The 18,461-nt window shown below is 37.5% G+C and overlaps 1 protein-coding gene and 1 pseudogene across 7 annotated transcripts in view; both read left to right on the top strand.

Annotated features, from left to right (window-relative positions):
• Nkain2 (sodium/potassium transporting ATPase interacting 2) overlaps positions 1-18,461 on the top strand; it is a 1,180,756-nt gene that overhangs the window by 1,084,580 nt on the left and 77,715 nt on the right. The window lies entirely within an intron of this gene.
• Positions 4,641-4,759, top strand: LOC123463724 (annotated as a pseudogene).

Below are 18,461 nucleotides of genomic sequence, written 5' to 3'. Positions count from 1 at the left end.
ACATCCCTAAGGATCTGTAAGCTTGAACTAAACCCCTTCCTCCTATAAACTACGCCTGGTTTCAATATTAATCACAGCAACAAACTGTCTACAATACCCTATTGCCAAAGACACCACAGGCTGCCAGCTCAGAGCATTGAGAGACAATGTGAGAACTGAAAGGAAAGAAAGTCCTCACTTGGCAAGCTCTCATGGTACTGGAAAGTGCTATGGGAGGTAGTGGGCGACAATGATCACCAACAGCATGAACAAGCAGGAGGCCTGGCAAGCCAAGCCATGCAATTCACCAGCTAGACAACTGCACACTTGTGCCAAAGTGGCACACGGCATTTGTGGGTAACCAAGTGTCCTCTGGTTAGACATGTGGCCTGCTCAGTGGGAGAGAACTCATAACTTGTACTGTGAACCAAGTCAGCACCCCATGGTGAGGAAAATCACAATACTCAGAGTGAAGCCCCTAGTGCTCCCTGTACAAGTTGGGTGGGTATCCTCATCAAAATGTCTTTCAAGCTTATAGGCACATCCCTTTTAATCAAAGCTGCTCTAACCTTAGATCGGAGAATCTGCTTTAATTTATAGATGGCAGAGAATACTGAGGAGATCTAAGATTCATCAACACAAGAAAAGACAGCCACATATTTGCTATGAGATGTGCCACCTTTACCACATCTACCAGGGTCCAGGAAGCAGAGACACAAGTATTGCTCCAAACTCTAACATGATGTCCATATCCAAGAAAATAGAAACGAACACTGTGGTGAACCAAAACACATCAGAACAGCAATACAGAGGCTGAAGAGAAGTTAACACTAATGGATAACACAGCCACCAAGGCTCAGGGACTGTTGCAGAAGATAGGGGTGAGAAGATTGTAAGAGCCACAGGATGGGCAGTGTTGCAGTCCGGTTCACATTGCTGGTAGAAATCACCCAACAAAGAGCAGCTTCTTGGAAAAAGAGATTTATTTTGGCTTAAAGGCTTGAGGGGAAGCTTCACGATGGCAGGGGAAAACAATGGCATGAGCAGAGGGTGGACATCACCCCCTGGCCAACATAAGGTGGACTACAGCAACAGGAGGGTGTGCCCAACATTGGCATGGGGAAACTGGCTATAAAGCCCATAAGTCCACCCCCAACAATACACTCCCTCCAGGAGGCATTAATTTCCAAATATCCATCAGCTGTGGAGCTAGCATTCAGAACACCTAAGTTTATGGGGGACACCTGAATCAAACCACCACAGGCAGAAACATACTGAGGCATAGGTCTCCCCCAGGGACAGAGGCCCTAATTACCCCACCATTAATTCTAATAACTCTACTAAGGAGGGCTGGCAGGGAAATGGGGACCAGAGAAAGGGACATACTACAACCTGTTAGAAAATTAATTAATATTAAAAAGGCAAGAATTTTTTAAAAGATTTACATCCCAAAGGAATGGAAAAATAATCCACATATGCAAGTCTTATAATGGAAAGATATCAAGAAAAAGGGACAAGCTGGAGATATGGCTTAGCAGTTAAAGTGTTTGCCCGTGAAGCCTAAGAACCAAGGTTCAATTCCCTAGTACCCACGTAAGCCAGATGCACAAGGTAGTGCATGTTTCTGGAGTTTGTTTGCAGTGGCTGGAGGCCCTGCTGTGCCTGCTCTCGTTCTCTCTATCTATCTGCCTCTCCTCTTCTCTCTTTCTCTCAGATAAATAAATAAAATAGTGTTTTAAAGAAAAAAGAAAGAGTTGTAGCCTAAAGATAGGAGGTACCATCCTGTCTAAAGTGTGGTCAAACAGAGAGAAGTGACAAGGCTCTACTGGTCACTCAGAATGTGACTGTGTATTTTGCTGGATCAGGAGGATTGAATCCGAGCTGTCTTGTGCAAACCAGGAAAGACATGGGAGAGAAACTTCTGTAACCTGTTCTCTTCACCAGGTAGCTCAGCAGGTCTCCTGATACAGAAACAGAATTGAGCCAGCACTCCCACTCTAGGTAGAGTAGGCATATGCCCAAATCCTCACAGATGAAAGAAATGGGTTAGAAAATTAGCCCATGTTAATTTGGTTTCATATAGAAATGCATATAAAGCTAAGGTCCCAGAAAATGTTTTTGGTTTAGAAAGCATACAGCTTCATGTTCAATTCAAACTTTTCAGACAATTAAAAGGCAAGGGAGGTCACATTCCCACATATTGGTACACGGTCTCACTTCCTCACTGTTCTCCTCACAAAAGGCCATGAGATAGAAGGGAAAGCTAAGATGTTACTTATAGGAGAGCATGGTGATTGACCTTATGTACTCCTCAGAATAAATTTTAAGTCCTAATATTTTATTTTTTCCTTTTTGCTCTTCACCTTTATCCAAAGCTCTTGGTTTTATAATTCTGTAGTCCATACTACAAACATTAAGTAAAAATTAGGAAGTATCAGTAGTTAACTTATTTGCTACTCTTGGTCCCAGTGTGCCCTCTTTCCTTTCCTTTTTTATTTTTTTCATTCTTCCTCTTATCTCCTCTTTGTTTCTCTAGAGCTCCCTCCTGAACAGTCAAACTTTGCACCTTCTAAATGTATGTATGTGTTTGAGGATGTGATAATAATAATAATAATAATCAATTCATTTTTGTTGAGTCTCTGTTCCCCTATTGGTCTGGCATTAAAGATACATATGGCCACACCCAGCTGTTTATGTGGGTCCTGAGGAATGAACTGGAGCAGTCTCTTGCACCTCCTCAGACCTTCATGCTTGCATAAGAAGGGCTGTTAACCACTGAGCCATCTCTCCAGTCCACAAGAGCCCTGTTTTAAAGGATAGCAATCCCACAATTTTTGACTGCTATTTAATGATGTTTCTGCTGCACTTGGGGAGAGCCCCAGTTAGGTTAACAGAGCCTATACAGACCGTCTTAGACATAAGGCAGGCTAAATCAAGATTACATATTCAAGGGTGAATACTCTAAAGGTAGAAACATGACATGGTTGTGAGATGAGTAGATCCTATTAGTGAAATATACATTGATTTATGAAATTATACTTGTAAAATTAATTCTGCTATATGCTGAAAACTGTTCACTTCCCTCATAGGCTACACAACAAAATGAAAAAGAATATCCAACTTTCAGATTCCACTTTCCTATTTTTCTTTTCCTCCTGGCTCCTCACGCCAATGTTCAAGCATTATTTTTAAATACTTTTTTCAAGCCAGTTTCAACTGAAGAGGTCAGGTGAGGTTGGGCTCTTTACATTAAGTCACTTTATCAGTGCAAAATTCTGTTGTACTTGTCATTTCTCAGTTAATTAAGCTGGATATCTCCCTAGAGATCTTTCTTATATGAAATTGGAAACTGGCTTCATGTTAGTGATTGTACTGAAATGGGCTTTAAAATGTAAAAGTCGCTAATCCTCCTTTAGAAGGGCAAGTGATTCATGTCACCTTGCCTGTAGAACAAAATCTCTTGAAGAACGAAGGATGCAGCTTTTCTAAACTGAACATTTTTATTATAACTCAACCAGCTCCATAGCAGTTCTGTAGACAAAACCTCCTAAGATAATCTCTTTAGCACAAAATTGCATTCAGCAAGATGAAAATCCTAACAAGAATGTGATTTCTGTCAGTTTAGCTTTTCATGCATGCCATTTACGCTAAGATTTTTTTTTCATACTCCAATTACCAATTCAACTTGAAAAAAAAATGGCTTATTATATAATCAGGGTTTATATCCAGAAATGACAATGGGCATAAAGCTTATAAGGATTTATATCAGGAGTCCAGATGATTAGAGTGGTTATTGCTCAAATGAAAGAAAAAAAAAAAAAAGATTAGATGGCTATGGGCTCATGAACCCAGAGTAAAGGAAACAAGGGTCACAGCTGAGCTTCCCAACTTCAAGGAGGAATGAGGGCTCTCAAAAGATGAAAAGTTGAAATTGTTGCCTCCCAGGCATAATTGGTTAATTGGATGAAAACAAGCAACAATAACAACAAAAATTAGTATATTACCAGAAAACACTAACAATGAGGGTTTTATAATATAATATTTTATAATATTGTCTCAATATTGTTTGAATCATTCAAACTTCGAATGAGAAAATGCATGGGAAAATAGGCTGCATGATAGTCTCCCTCCAGTGCTCCAGGAGAATTACATAGTGTGATCAGCCTCTGCTCAGCTCTTACTCCCATGCCTCTGTTGCAGGAAGTTCCTCAAAGGCTTAACATTCACAGTGTTTCAGTCACTTCTATGATACATCTGAACAGTAGTAGTTTCCAGTAAACTGAGTCTGCAACTATGGAATGAAATTATTGAGAAATCTGTCTGAGAATATTGGGCACCTGATGTCATTTGCAAAGACCACAGTCAAAATTTATAACCGTAAGTGTAGTTAATGTGAAACTGGTAGAATAAACAAAATTCTGAAGAGGGCTACCAGCAAATGGAACTAATGGGTACACTGGGTTCCTTGTTTCCTTTGATTTCTCTTCACATACTTTAATTCATTAATAGAACATACTGTGAATCCTGTTTGTTGCTCACTTAGTAAAGCTGGAGATGAAAAATGAAAATGTTAAATAGTGATTTTTCATCTTCTTTGAAATGCACTCTGGGTAAAGATTTTTTTCTGGGTGTTTCATACTCTGGTATGAAATCTATACCTAGTCTATGACCATACCACCCTGAACATGCCTAATCTCATCTGATCTGGAAAATTAAGTAGAGTCAGGCCTGGTTAGTACTGGGATAGGAGACTGCCTGGGAATATGGAGTGCTATAGACTTTAAAAAAAATACCTATATCAATATCTCACACACACACACACACACTTAAAGAATGAAAATTCACACTACTTGGTGGATCCACTTTGGTTCTAATAAACTCAGTTGCACCTTCCCTTCAATGTACCATTTACAGAGGATATGTGTTGAATGACAAAAAAGCAATGCCTCAAACGTGTTACCCAACATCTTCCATCTCACTTTTTGTTTCTGGCTAAAAGTCCAATACCACCAGTATTGACTGCATAAGGCCCTTTCCTCATTCCTAGGTTTGAGGGTGAGGAGTAGAATTTCTTTCCTGTCTCCAACATTGAGTTTTCTAATGTCAAGACATTAGTTGGGCATGTTCACAGTTCTAACAAGTGGGGAAATGTTAAAGTATTTATCAAACATCTCCTGCTGTCCACTATGAACAGCCTCTGCAAAGGCTGCCGCTCCACAAGAGTGGGTACAGAAAGAAAACCTAAATGGTGAAAAGGCAACTTAGAGTAAAGAAATCAAGCAGAAGAATAGAATTTGTAGTTTATTAGAGGAGTAACATTGAACCACAAGTTTCAGTGATTCTCAGCCTACTGACAGCCCTCCTTCCTTTTCATACATAATCATTTGTTCAAGTTAACTAGTCTTCTTTCATGGTATCTATTATAGAAGTATTCTATTCATGTTTAATATATAAATAATTTGTTTTACCTTATTGCTTGATTGGACTTTCATATTGTTTCAGTTTTTCCCCCACATGTTTCAAAATGATTTGCTTTATTTTCATTTTACTATTTCATATCTAGATTTCATATAAAGCTAGAAAAAATGGTGACATTGTTAGAAATGTACATATTAACTGTATACATTTCTTCTGATATTTCTCTTCTGCCCTTTTCTCTAACCAAAGAAAAGCTCTACTTATGAGAGGTAGAAATTTAGAGTTTGACATTTCATCCATTAGTGACTTTAAAACATGTATTTGAAACATCATTAACTTATTTGGTATTTGATATGATCTTCCTTTCATTTTCAACATTTGGTTGTCCAGAATTTCCATTCAATAGGCACTCAGGGGCTTGAGCTGCATTGCCAACATTGTACTCTGCATGCATCGGCATTCCTGTTGCTAGCCTGTGTTATTTATTATGACTTACTGGATCTCAGTTTTCATTTGTTCCCAAACTTCCAAGGTGCATGTCCTTTGTGGAAGACTCACAGGTCTGCTATCATTTATATCTATTTCAACCAAACATGATCAGAAATCAAACCAGATACATAGATTTATGAAATGATAGCTCCTCTGTGACAATAACAAGTATGACCACAATAATCTCTTTCATCTGGGGCTGGAGAGATAGCTCAGCAGTTAAAGATGCTTTCTTGCAAAGCCTGACAGGCCAGGATTGATTCCCCAGTAACCACATAAAGCCAAATGGACAAAGTAATGAATCTAGAGTTTATTTGCACTGGCAAGAGACCCTGATGCACCCATTCTCTCTCCCTGTCCCTCTACTTTCTCTCTCTCTCTCTCTCTCTCTCTCTCTCTCTCTCTCTCTCTCTCTTTCTCTCTCCTTGAAAGTAAATAAATATTTTTAAAATATCTTTCATATTCATTTAGACTAGTACATAAATAGATGCAAGCATCTAGAATTAAAACAGACTTTTCTATGATACAAGTTACATTTTCCAGAGCAATAAAACATGACAGGCTGGCCGGGCGTGGTGGCCCCAGCACTCAGGAGGCAGTGGTAGGAGGATCACCAAGAGTTTGAGGCCAGCCTGATATGACATAGTGAATTCCAGGTCAGCCTGAACTAGAGTGAGACTCTGCCTCAAAAAACCAAAAGAAAGAAAGAAAGAGAGAAAGAAAGAAAGAAAGAAAGGAAGGAAGGAGACAAGACAAGACAGGCTGTAGTCATTCAAAGATGATTGTTCCTATGGAGCAGAAACATCCTGTAACACACTATTCTGTGTGGGGCTGTCCAGAAATGAGCTAAGCTAGTGAGGAATGATTTTATAGCTTCAGAATATAAAGTATGACAGCACATCAAGTTAAATAGACTCAAGTCTATTTAAATAACAACATCAATAAATTTAAATGTTACATAAAAGTTAATGTTATTGAGATTAAGAATAAAGTAGCCCACACTTTAATATGAATGTCAATGCTATGTTTATGGTGAGCTTAACAAAATAGCATTGCTTTGTGTTATTCTCTTTGTGAAAGGACATTATGATACTATAAAAGAGAACAAAGATGATTTGATTCCCTCCTTTCAGACATAAGAATTCCAACTCAGTAAATTAAACTGGCAAAACAAAGAAAGGAAGGAAGGAAGGAAGGAAGGAAGGAAGGAAGGAAGGAAGGAAGGAAGGAAGGAAGGAAGGAAGGAAGGAAGGAAGGAAAGGAAGGAAGGAAGGAAGGAGAAAGAAAGGAGGGAGGGAGGAGGGAAGAGAGGGAGAGAGGAAGAAAGCAAGCAAGCAAGCAGCCAGGCGGGCAGGCAGGCAGGCAGGCAAGCAAGCAAGCAGGCAGGTGAGTGTGGATGTGGGGCGCACACCCTTAATCCCAGCACTCAGGAGGCAGAGGTAGGATGATCATCAGGAGTTCGAGGCCACCCTGCGACTACATAGTGAATTCCAGGTCAGACTGAGCTAAAGTGAGACTCTACCTCAAAAAACTAAATAAATAAATAAAAACAGCAACATAAAACACATTAGAAATATACCCTAGAATTTTAAGTATGTTAATAAGCCTTTTGCAAATTTTAGAACAATATTTCGAAGGAACGCCCTCTATAGAGTCTATTTCTTACTCACTACCGACTATGCAAAATGCTATCAGCAGTTTCACCCGTCTGTGTCCCCGCTCTTTACCACACCTGTTCCTCCTGACTTGCTGGTAATAAATAGCTATAATGTTTGTGTTTCCCCCCCTCCCAAAAGTGACTAAAACAGAAAGTTGATACCAAGAAGTAAGTTTGTTGCTATAATAAGCCTGACCATGTGGTTCTTAAGCCTTTAGAACTAGCTGAACAGATGACTCCGGAAAAGTTTAGAGTTACAAGCTAGGGAAGCTCTAGAATGCTGCAAGCAGAGCTTAGTGAGCCATTCTTCTGGAATCTCAGAATACCCTAATGTTAATAAAACTATGAACAACAAAACTTATTTATGAGGTTCTAGATTTCAATGAGGTACATATCAGGAATAATTACAGAAGCCATTCATGTTATATTCAGGCAAAGAGTTTGTTTGTTCGGCCCATATCCTGAAATTTTTAGTGAGGCTGGATTCAAAAGTAATGGACTAATTTATTTTTTAGAGGATATCTCAAGACAGAACCCAGGGGAAACGTCATCAGTGGTGGAAGAAGCTGGTACCTTCCATAGATGCAGAGCAAAGAGACACCACCAAACACGAGCAAGCATGAGCAGCCGGAGCTCAAAACTGCACTGGACATGCCTGAGAGCTAGACTTAACATCCACCCCAAGTACACCTCTTCCGGCAGGCTGCAATAGACTTGAGATGCAACCTTAATCAAAAGTTTCTCAGACTGCGGGGTGGGGGGGGCATTCAAACCACTCTACTATACATATAGTAGGAGGTCAGAGTTAAGAGATTGCTGTAAGTTTCAGAAGACTTTGAATAGTGTTTATACTATTAAGAGTATTGGAGGGCTGCAGAAATTGCTTAGTGGTTAAGGCACTTGCCTGCAAAGCCAAAGGACCTCAGATTCCCCAGGACTCACATAAGCCAGATGCACAAGGTGGCGCATGCATCTGGAGTTTGTTTGCATTGGCTGGAGGCCCTGGTGTGCCCATTTTCTCTTTCTCTCTCTCTCTCTGTCTCTCTCTCTGTCTCTCTCGTGCTCTCTCTCGCTCTCTCTCCCTCTCCCTCTTTCTGTCTCTCTCTCAAATAAATAAATAAATACTAAAAATATTAAATTAAAAAATAATATTGGAGTCTTTTGAAATTGAGCCAAATGCATTTTGAATTATGAGATGACCATGGATCTGTGAGACCCAGGGAACATTATTACGGTTGGAGTCTAAAATTTTCCCCACAGGTTCATGTGTTTGTCACCTGGTCACAGCTAATAGCACTATCTTGGGAAGTTGTGGAGCCTTTGAACATGGGACCTAATGGACAAAATCAATTCATTAGGGGTTAGCTCTGAAGGTTCTACCTATCTCTGGTTCTGATACAGTTTTCTCCACTAGACATCCTGATTATGCCACTATATGAGTAACCCCATCACATATTTCCATTGCCACAGAGATATGCTACCATTCCTCCCACTAAGATAAACTGAAATCCCTCTAATAATAATAGAAATATAATAATAATAATGATTCCTCCCTTTAGTTTTTGTATTAGACATATTATCACAATGTTAAGAAAATTAATGAATATTCTTATGAGTAAAATATACTTTATCAAACTAGAATGTTGCAAAACCCATCATTGTTATGACAAAAACCCAAGGTCTAATCATAATCTTCACAGAAAAAAATGAGTTAAAATATTTTATTAGTACAAGTGTGCTCTAGTATTTCTCATTACAAATCCCATTAACTTAGGCTAACTATAACTAAGTGAATTCTGGGGAAAAAAATGGAAATAGGAAGAGAAAATATATCTTAAAGATATATAAATACATATTTTCCAACCTAAGCCCTAGAACCCTTTGACTTCTATCTCTCTCCCATTCTTTCCATCTTCCTTTTCCCTCCTTTTCTTTCTCTTTTCTCTCTTTCTCTCTTCCTCCATTTCCCTTCTCCCCCTCTCTATAGCTCCTGATCTTCAATTCCTGATTTAAAAGGATTTATTAGATGCACTGTGTTTGAGTTAATAACCCCTACTAATTTACTAGGGATTGCTATAAAAAATAACATAATCTGTATACCTTAAACAAGAGAAATTTATTTTTTATTTTCTCACAGTTCTGGAGACTATAAGAGTGCAAGATCAATGGTGTGTGTTTGCTTCTGTAGCTTCTCTCCTTTCTTATAGATGGTTATCTTCAAAGTACTCACATAAACTCCCTTCAGTGTATAGCCATCACTGCTTTGTCTTGATTTATTTAAGTATCTTCTTATAAGATGATCAGTTGATTAGGATTAGGACCTCATCACATAGATTCCTTTCAACTTAATCATTTCTTTGAAGACATTTCAATGAAATGTACTGACAATATAACATACAAGGGCTTCAGCTTTTAAAGAATATTTTTAGTTATTTGAGAGACAGAAAAAATATGGGTACACCAGGGCTTCTTGCCACTTTGGATGAACTCCCGATGCACATGCCACTTTGTGGGTCTGGCTTTATTAGGGACTGGGTAATCAAACCCCAAGCCAGCAGGTTTTGTAAGCAAGGACCTTTAACAATTGAGCCATCTCCTTAGCCCAGGCTTCAGCTTTTAACATGGATTTTAGAAAGTGGAATACAATTCAGTCATAAACAAGCTAATGGAAGAGAAAATATAGTCATGAATATACATAAATCAATTTAAACTATAATAAATATGGTGCTCTCTAAAAAGTAGGTGTTGATGAATGTGGTACTTCTATTGCTTCAGTTATTTATGTATTTGTTGTTTAGTACATGAAAGGAGTAGGATAGGTGATATATCACAGGAGACTACAATTCAGCATCAAAGGATGGGGTTTAAACAGTGAAATTTCTGAAAAGACAAAAATAGTAATAAATTTCATACATCCCCAGTGGCAAGAAAATAACAGAATCATTGAAGAGTGGAGAATTGGTCTGAACAGTGTTAACTACTGAAGCCAAGGTCCGCAAGATTAGTATCAAGTGTGCCCACAGGTGAAGGTGAGCTTGTGACTAGAAAAACTACCTAGGACTTCATTATAAAGTGGAGGAATTTGAATTTTACTGGCAAAAAAAAGAAAGTATAAGTATTAAAGGACTCTTCAGAGTTCTATTTCTTATGCATACTGTTCATTGTTTTCAAATGAAGATGAACTTGGAGGACATCTTCTCAGTAAAAAAAAAAAAAAAAACAAACACATTAAATGGCTCAAAACCTGACTCAGTGAGTAAAATGATGGCTTCCATGGCTAGAGTTGTGGAGAAGATTGCAGAGACATAGGTAGAAGAGACAGAATTTTACTTAGGCAAGAAGAAAAAGTTAGAGATCTATTACACAACATTGAGACGTTGATAAACAAAAATGTATATGTGACAACTTTTTTAAAGAATAGATTTTAAGTGCTACTACCACAGAAAATAAATAGGTGAGATAAAGTAGAGGTAAATTAGATGGATTTAGCAATTTCCCAAGACATATTTTAAACCATCACAAGGTCATAATTAATGAATACAGTGGGTATTTTTTTTTTTATTTTTTTAAGAGAAAGAATTGGCTGCCAGAGCCTCAGCCACTGAAATCAAGCTCCAGATACTTGCACCACCTAGTGGGCATGTGCGACCTTGCACTTGCCTCAACTTTGTGCATCTGGCTTAAGTAGGATCTGAAGAATCAAACATGGGTCCTTGGACTTCACAGGCAAGCAGCTTAACTGCTAAGCCATCTCTCCATCCCTAAAGAATACAGTTTTTATTTGAAAATAAAATTTACAATGAAAATATTAACCAGTCTAAATTATAAAACTTTTGGCTTCCTCAGATATTTATTTCCTATATCAATAGGACTATAAGCAGTTGAAATTTTTAGTTACTAAATCTTGAATGCACAAATAAAGGACTGGCTTTAGTCTCATGATTGCCCTTCACAAATTCTAAGTTTGTGTCAGTTCTGTGCATGCTGAACTTATTTGTAGAAGTTGGAAATTTTTTTCCTATAACTTAATGTTATTTTATGTATTTAAGTTACTTTAATATTTTTCTTAATTGCTTTTTATTCTTAATCAACAAATAATTGTCCATATTAATGGGGTACAAAATTATGTTTTGATCTAAGTATTAATTATATAAAGATTTAATTAAACCATTATATCTATTACCTCACCAACTCACCATTTTTTTTTCATTTTTATTTTTAGAGAAAGCAAGAGAGAGGCAGAGGGAGAGACAATTGAAGTGCCAGGGCCTCAGCCACTGCAATAGAGCTTCAGATGCTTGCACTACCTAGTGGGCATGTGTGACTTTGTGCTTATCTCACCTTTGTGCACCTGGCTTAGGTGGGATCTGGAGAGTGGAACATGGGTCCTTAGGCTTCTCAGGCCAGTAACTTAGCCACTAAGCCATCTCTCTAGCCCCCATCTTTTATATAGAGAATATTCTGAAAAACCTCCTTCAGTAACTTTGAAATGTATAATGCCTTATCTTCGGTCACTGTGTAGAACATGTTGCATCATTAAAACCCTCTTACCCAACTGAAGTTTTGTACATTTTGATCAAAATCCTCCAATTCCATAACCCTTCCTTTGTGTGCTCCCAGCCTCAGCCATCTTTTATTCTCTGCTTCAATGAGCTTGGTTTTTTTAGATTCCACATATAACTGATATCATATAGTATTTGTCTTTCTATGACCAATTTATTTCACTTAGCAAACTGTCCTCTAGTTTTACACATGTTGTCACAAATGAGAAGATTTCATTATTTTTGTCTGTGAAGTCCTCCATTGTGTATGTATACATTTCTGTTTTCTGTTCATCCATGGGTAGACACTTAGATTGCTTCTGTTACCTTGGCTTTGAGGAATGATGACATGGGAATGCAGATATCTTTTCAACATCACTCTATATATGTACCCAGAAGTGAAAAACTTGGGTCATGTGGTAATTCAGATTTTAGATTTGTAAGGATATTCCATACTGCTTTTCATGATGGTGGCACTAATTTACATTTTGACCAAAAAGTATAGCAACCTTTTCTTTCTTTCCTGTGATATTCAACTTTGATGATATTCTTAGAGGCATGAAATGATATTTATTTTTGTTAATGAGAATCTGTGTGTACAGGTGCTGATGCATGTGTATGCATGTGCATATGGAGGCCAGAAGACAAGTTCAAGTGTCATTACTCAGGAATACCTTCTAAAGTTTCCTGAAGACCGGATATCTCATTGGCCTAGTACTCTCCAGCTCTACACTGGCTAGCCAATGAGTTCCTTAAATCTACCTGTGTCTATCTCCTCATTGCTGGGTTTGCAAGTGCATGCTACCACACCTGAAATTTTTACATGGGCTCTGGGGATCAAGCTTGGGTCCTCCTATTGGCAAGGCAAGCATTTACTTTATCAACTGAGCTATCTTCCCAACCCTTCACTGTTTTTATTTTTATGTTTTTGATTATTAAAGATGTTGAGTATTTTATATATTTGTTGGTCATCAGCATTCCTGTTTTGAAAAATAACTGTTCCAATCTTTGGGTTACTTGTTTTCTTGGTGTTGTGTTAGGTATCATATATTTGGAAATTAGCCCTTCATACAATTTTGGTGGTCAATTGTTTTGTCTGGGTTTCTCTTCCTTTTGATGAGCAGAGTGTTTTGGTTGTATGTAATCTTGCTTGTTTGTTTTTGTTTTAATCCCTTGGGCTTGTAGCACTCCACCCAGGAAATTACTATACAGATCACTGTTGTAGAATTTCAGCTATTTTCTTACAGCAGTTTTACTGTTTCAGTCATTTAGAATTGTGTCTTTCATGTGTAATGTAAGATGAGGATTAAACTTCATTCCTACTCATATGAATGTTTCATTTGCCCAGCACCACGCATTGAAGAGATGGTTCTTTCCTTGGGGTATGTTCTTAGAACCTTTGTCAGAAAGTGACTGATCATAAGGATTTGAGATTGTTGCAGGGCTTTCCATCCTACTTCACTGAGGATATCACTATGCCAGCACCATGCTGTTTTGATAACAGTAGTTTTGCAGTACTTTGAAATAACAAAATGTGATGCATTCAGATTGTCTTGGCTACTTGGAGCCTTCTTTAGTTGTAGTAACAAATGAATTTTAGAGGCATTTTACCTATTTCTATTAAAAATGACATTAGAAGTTTGATAGCAATTACACTGAATCTATTATTGCTTTGGAATACTATGGACATTTTAGCAATATTGATTCTGCCATTCAAGAAAATAAGATGTTCTTTCTTCTATGAGTTTCTCTTTCCACTTGTTTCTTGTGCTAGTGTTCTTTGGATTTCAGTATAGCTCTCAGACTCCTTACGTTAAATTTGCTTCTAAGTATTTGAAATTTTATTGGCATGATAATAAGTGGATTAATTAGTTTACAGAAATGCACTAAATTTTTTAATTTATTTGAACATTTTAAACCAAATCTATAAGGGTTTCCTTTATTACTTTTATTTTTCTAGAGACTAGACCTTGCTATGTAGCCCAGCTAGCCTTAAACTCACAAAGTTTACCACCACACTCAATTACCTTTAGTGTTTTCTGTACAAGACCTTATCACTAGCAAACAGAGATAATTTCACCTTTTTGTTCCTGTGTAGATGCCCTTCTCTCTGTTGCCTGACTGCTCTGGTTAGAGTCTTCGGTATTTCATTAATTAGAAGAGCTAGGGATAGGTATACTTGTCTTATTCCTAAATTGAGAGGAAAACCTGTCACCTGTCACTATTAAGCATGACATTCACTATAAACACGTCATCTATGTCCTTAATTGAATTGAGGGACATTCCCTCTATACCTATTTTTGAAAGTTTTAAGTATAAACAAATGTTGAATTTTGCCAATGGCCCTTCTAAATAAGTGTTCTTCATTCATCACATTGTAAACATAATGGATCAAATATGTATACATGTATACATGGGTGTTAAAGCATCCTTACATGTGAGAGAAATAAATACCAGCTGATCATGGTGAATGACTTTTTAATGTGCTATTAAATTCACTTTGCTTGTGTGCTGTTGAGAATCTCACATCTGTACTCACTGAAGATATTCCCTATAATATAGTAGTATCTTTTTCTGGCATTAAGGTCAGCTTAATTCTGACCTACTAAAATGAGTTTAGAAGTATACTGTTTTCAAGTTGGGGGAAGATTTTGCAAAGAATAGGCATGAATTCTTTTCTAAATGTTTAGTAGCATTTGACAATGAAACTATCAAGTCAAGCTTTTCCTTAATTGAAGACTTTTCATTATGAATTATATATCCTTATTCATTATTGCTTTGTTCAGATTTTCTATTTCTTAGTTGCATGTTTTGAGGAACTCTTCCACTTATTTCTTTAGGATTTTGTAGTCCATTAGTGTGCATTTACTCATAGTAATTACATGATTCTCCATTCCTTGTGCTATCAACTATTTCTCCTCTTTTGTTATATTTACTGGATTTATCTCTCTTTTTATGCTACTCTATCCAAGCTTTGTCATCTTTGTGTTTACCTGTTAATTTTTTTAATTTTAATTTTGCTTATCTATTCAATTGTGTTTCTAGTTTTATTTCTGTTCTAAATGATTTCCTTCCACTGAAATATTTCCTCATAAAATGAATACTGGCAACAAAACAGGCAGACTTTTTAAAGTGCATTGCAATCATTGTGTAAGAACCAAGGATTTGTAATATATATCACTAATTAATAATTACAGGAATTACATAGAACTCCCATACAGCCCAGTTATACCATACCTGCACATATGCCCTAATGATGCCACACTCTACTACATAGACTTGCACATCCATGTTTAGTTCAGCTTTATTTACAATAGCTAAGAATTGGAATCAGACTATATACTTATCAACAGATGAATAATTAATGAAAATATGACAAATATACACAATTGAACTCTATGCAGCTATACAAAAAATAAATTTACAAGAATAATTAATGAATCTAGATAGAATCATATTAAGTAAAGTGAGTCAAATTCGGAAAGACCAAGCCTGCACGTTCTCTTGGACATATCTGACATGTGAGTCTTAGCTTATAATATCTACAAGTATGTACATATAGGGGAAAATGCAAACAAAAGTGAATATACAGAGATAAGCTGGAATAGGGCTGAAGGAAGGGCAAAAGAACACATGTGATGTAAACAGAAGGAGGGAAGATGTAAGAGGAAGGAGAATGGAGGAGGGATGGGAGGCAGGAAAGATATCAACAAAACAGATTATATTTGAAATTGCTAGAATGAATGATACCTAATCTCTCTATGCCAGCTAAAAATAATTACAGGATTTATAAAACCTTATGTCACTTCTTAGTATTTATTTTATTTACAAAGTCACCAAAAATAATGTGTTGTTGATTTTAAAAAACTATAATTCTACATAATTGGTTTTCTCTTATTGGTTGAGCTTAATTATTTTGCATTTAAAAGCATTCTGAGGAGCAGTCCATAAACTACACGAGACAAACAAACAAGTCTAGGTGATTAAGATAGCCAAAAATCTCTGCTGCAGAGTCTGTGTATATCACTCATGCTACGGAGTGGATGCTGTCACATTGCTCTCTGCTGTAAGGAATGGGTTTTTAGGCTTCTGCTCTGACTACTACCTCATCTGTTTCTCGATTTATCATAGGCCTTTGAGTCAATACTTCCGAGCTTTCCTAGGCAGCGTCTTATCACTTGAAATTTGGCTGTAAGTGGATTCTTTTATTTAAGTTACCCAGGAGCCAGAGCAGGAGGGAGAAAACCAGATTGAGAGGAGTAAACATACTAAGGAAAATTCTATCAATTAAATGTTAATGCAAAAAAAAAAGTATTTGCACTCTTGGTTTGTATTGCTTTAAGGTAGAATTCAGTACATGGAATGAACTAAATCAGCAAGATGCCTAATGCTTACAACATTTTGGCACAGCCATTGAGTTCCACTAGGGATAACATATAAATGTGGTTTCCCCTTAACCAACCTCTAGCTCATATTTTAAAAGGTAATGAAATAATGTCTGGCCCTTCAGATAGAAGCTTCTTTAAGCACAAACTAAGATCATTATTCTTTTCATAAATATTTTGATCTCATTGAAACTCATAGCATGCCTTTTATGCCCCTTGCACAGGAAAATGCAAACAAAGCATGTTGCATTGGAAAGACCTGCTTCTTGTGCTTTCAGAGGGATGTAATAGAGTCCCTGTGAACAGCTTGCCTTATCAAATAAGACTCTCACTAGTTTTTCCAACAAAATGTAAAATGTCCCTTAGTGATTTCCCTGCATTTACAGGCATACTCGACATTCAAGAAGAAAATATGTGTTTTGCTCATTCTTGGCTCTGTTCAGTGCCTGGTTTTATCAAGCTTCTGCACAGCACTTCTATCTTGAAAGACGCCAGTGTGACTTGGATACCATTTCATAGAGTCACACTGGATCCTCTTATGTCTAGCCAATTAAATTATCTTCTCCAGCCTTTATTCCTGCCAAAGAGGTTCATACAGAGATAAAGTCACATTCCTCATAAGTTGTTTTGAAATAGTGTGGAAGGCCTCATGAGCATGCAGCAGCATGAATGCCTGGTCTTCCCCAGCCTTCCTGGTACTAACTGAATTTCTTTGTATATATCCTCCTATTGTGTACTACCATGCTGAATCTCCAAAACCTGAAGAATTCTCTTTAATTTCCTGAAATTAAATTATAGCATTTCCCAAAATGTGGTAAACATTGGATTCACTGTCACTGTGCCCATTGAATGACAAGTAAGACACAGAAGTTAAGAAGGGTCCTTAAGTTGGTCCTGTTAGGGTACTTCAGGAAGCGATGATTGACTGTACCTTATATTTCTATAAAGCTCTTATTTTGCTACACCAGTTATCACAAAAATGACTGTAAGCTATTGAGACTATTTTCTATTTTTCATGTTTTGCCTCCTACACTTTGACTCCACTGCTTCTTTCCCTATCAGAATGTTTTCTTTGACAAAAATAAAATGATAGTATCTTATTTCTTTAAAAAAAAAAAAGGGTGGCATGAAAGTTGTGCTTCTAATTACTTGCATATTGCCACAGAGGTCCCCACTTTCCATCAAGGCCAGCTTCAAACTCAAGCTCTAGTCTTACAAGAGAATGTGGAATCTTCCTGAAAACACTTGTTTAAAGTGCCTCTTAGGACTGTCAAGACTGTCAGGATGAATTTTCCTTTTGTGGCCTCCAATCAGCAGAGGACGACCTTTGGTTGTGTTCTAAGAGTGGGCACAAGAGGAGGAACAGTGGGGGTGTGGCCTTCCGTTCCACTCACAGTCAGAAACCTCTTCTAAAATCTAATCATTCTCAACCACTCGTCCTCCCATGCCTCCTCTCGACTGCCCACTAACAAAGCCATCACTGCGTCTTCTGAGAGGCTACATCATTACCTTGTTTCTGCAGAGAGAATCTTTCTGATCCTTAGTACTCCAATTCCCTGCACTGCAAGTGGCTTCTCACCCAGAAAACACATTGCCCAGACTGCAGCGGCTGCGAAAGCGCATGATGGGCCACTGCTCCCTGCGTGCTTGCTGACAAGCGTGCTGCCAGGAAGAACATTAACATGAGGAAAGGGCAGAGTTTGGATCACGTGCTTTCCCCAAACTGCTGTCCTTATAAAGACTTCTCAACCCCAGGACTCATTGGAAAAGATTTTATAGAATAAAGGATTTAAATATTTGAGGCAAATGATCTGAAAATAGAAATGCTTTAGAAGCCATTCTCATCTGTATTTTTCTGAGATGTTTTTTGTTTGAAACATAGGACACGATTTCTATTTCGTATGTCTCAAGCTGTGCCTGATGCCAACTTACTGTGGTACTTGAAGCACTCATGAGAGGGGGCGAGGAAAGGGACAATGCTGTTCCAAAACA

This window comes from Jaculus jaculus, chromosome 9, assembly GCF_020740685.1.
Source record: "Jaculus jaculus isolate mJacJac1 chromosome 9, mJacJac1.mat.Y.cur, whole genome shotgun sequence".
NCBI classification, from domain to species: domain Eukaryota; kingdom Metazoa; phylum Chordata; class Mammalia; order Rodentia; family Dipodidae; genus Jaculus; species Jaculus jaculus.
This window is presented reverse-complemented; position numbering and strand designations above follow the sequence as displayed.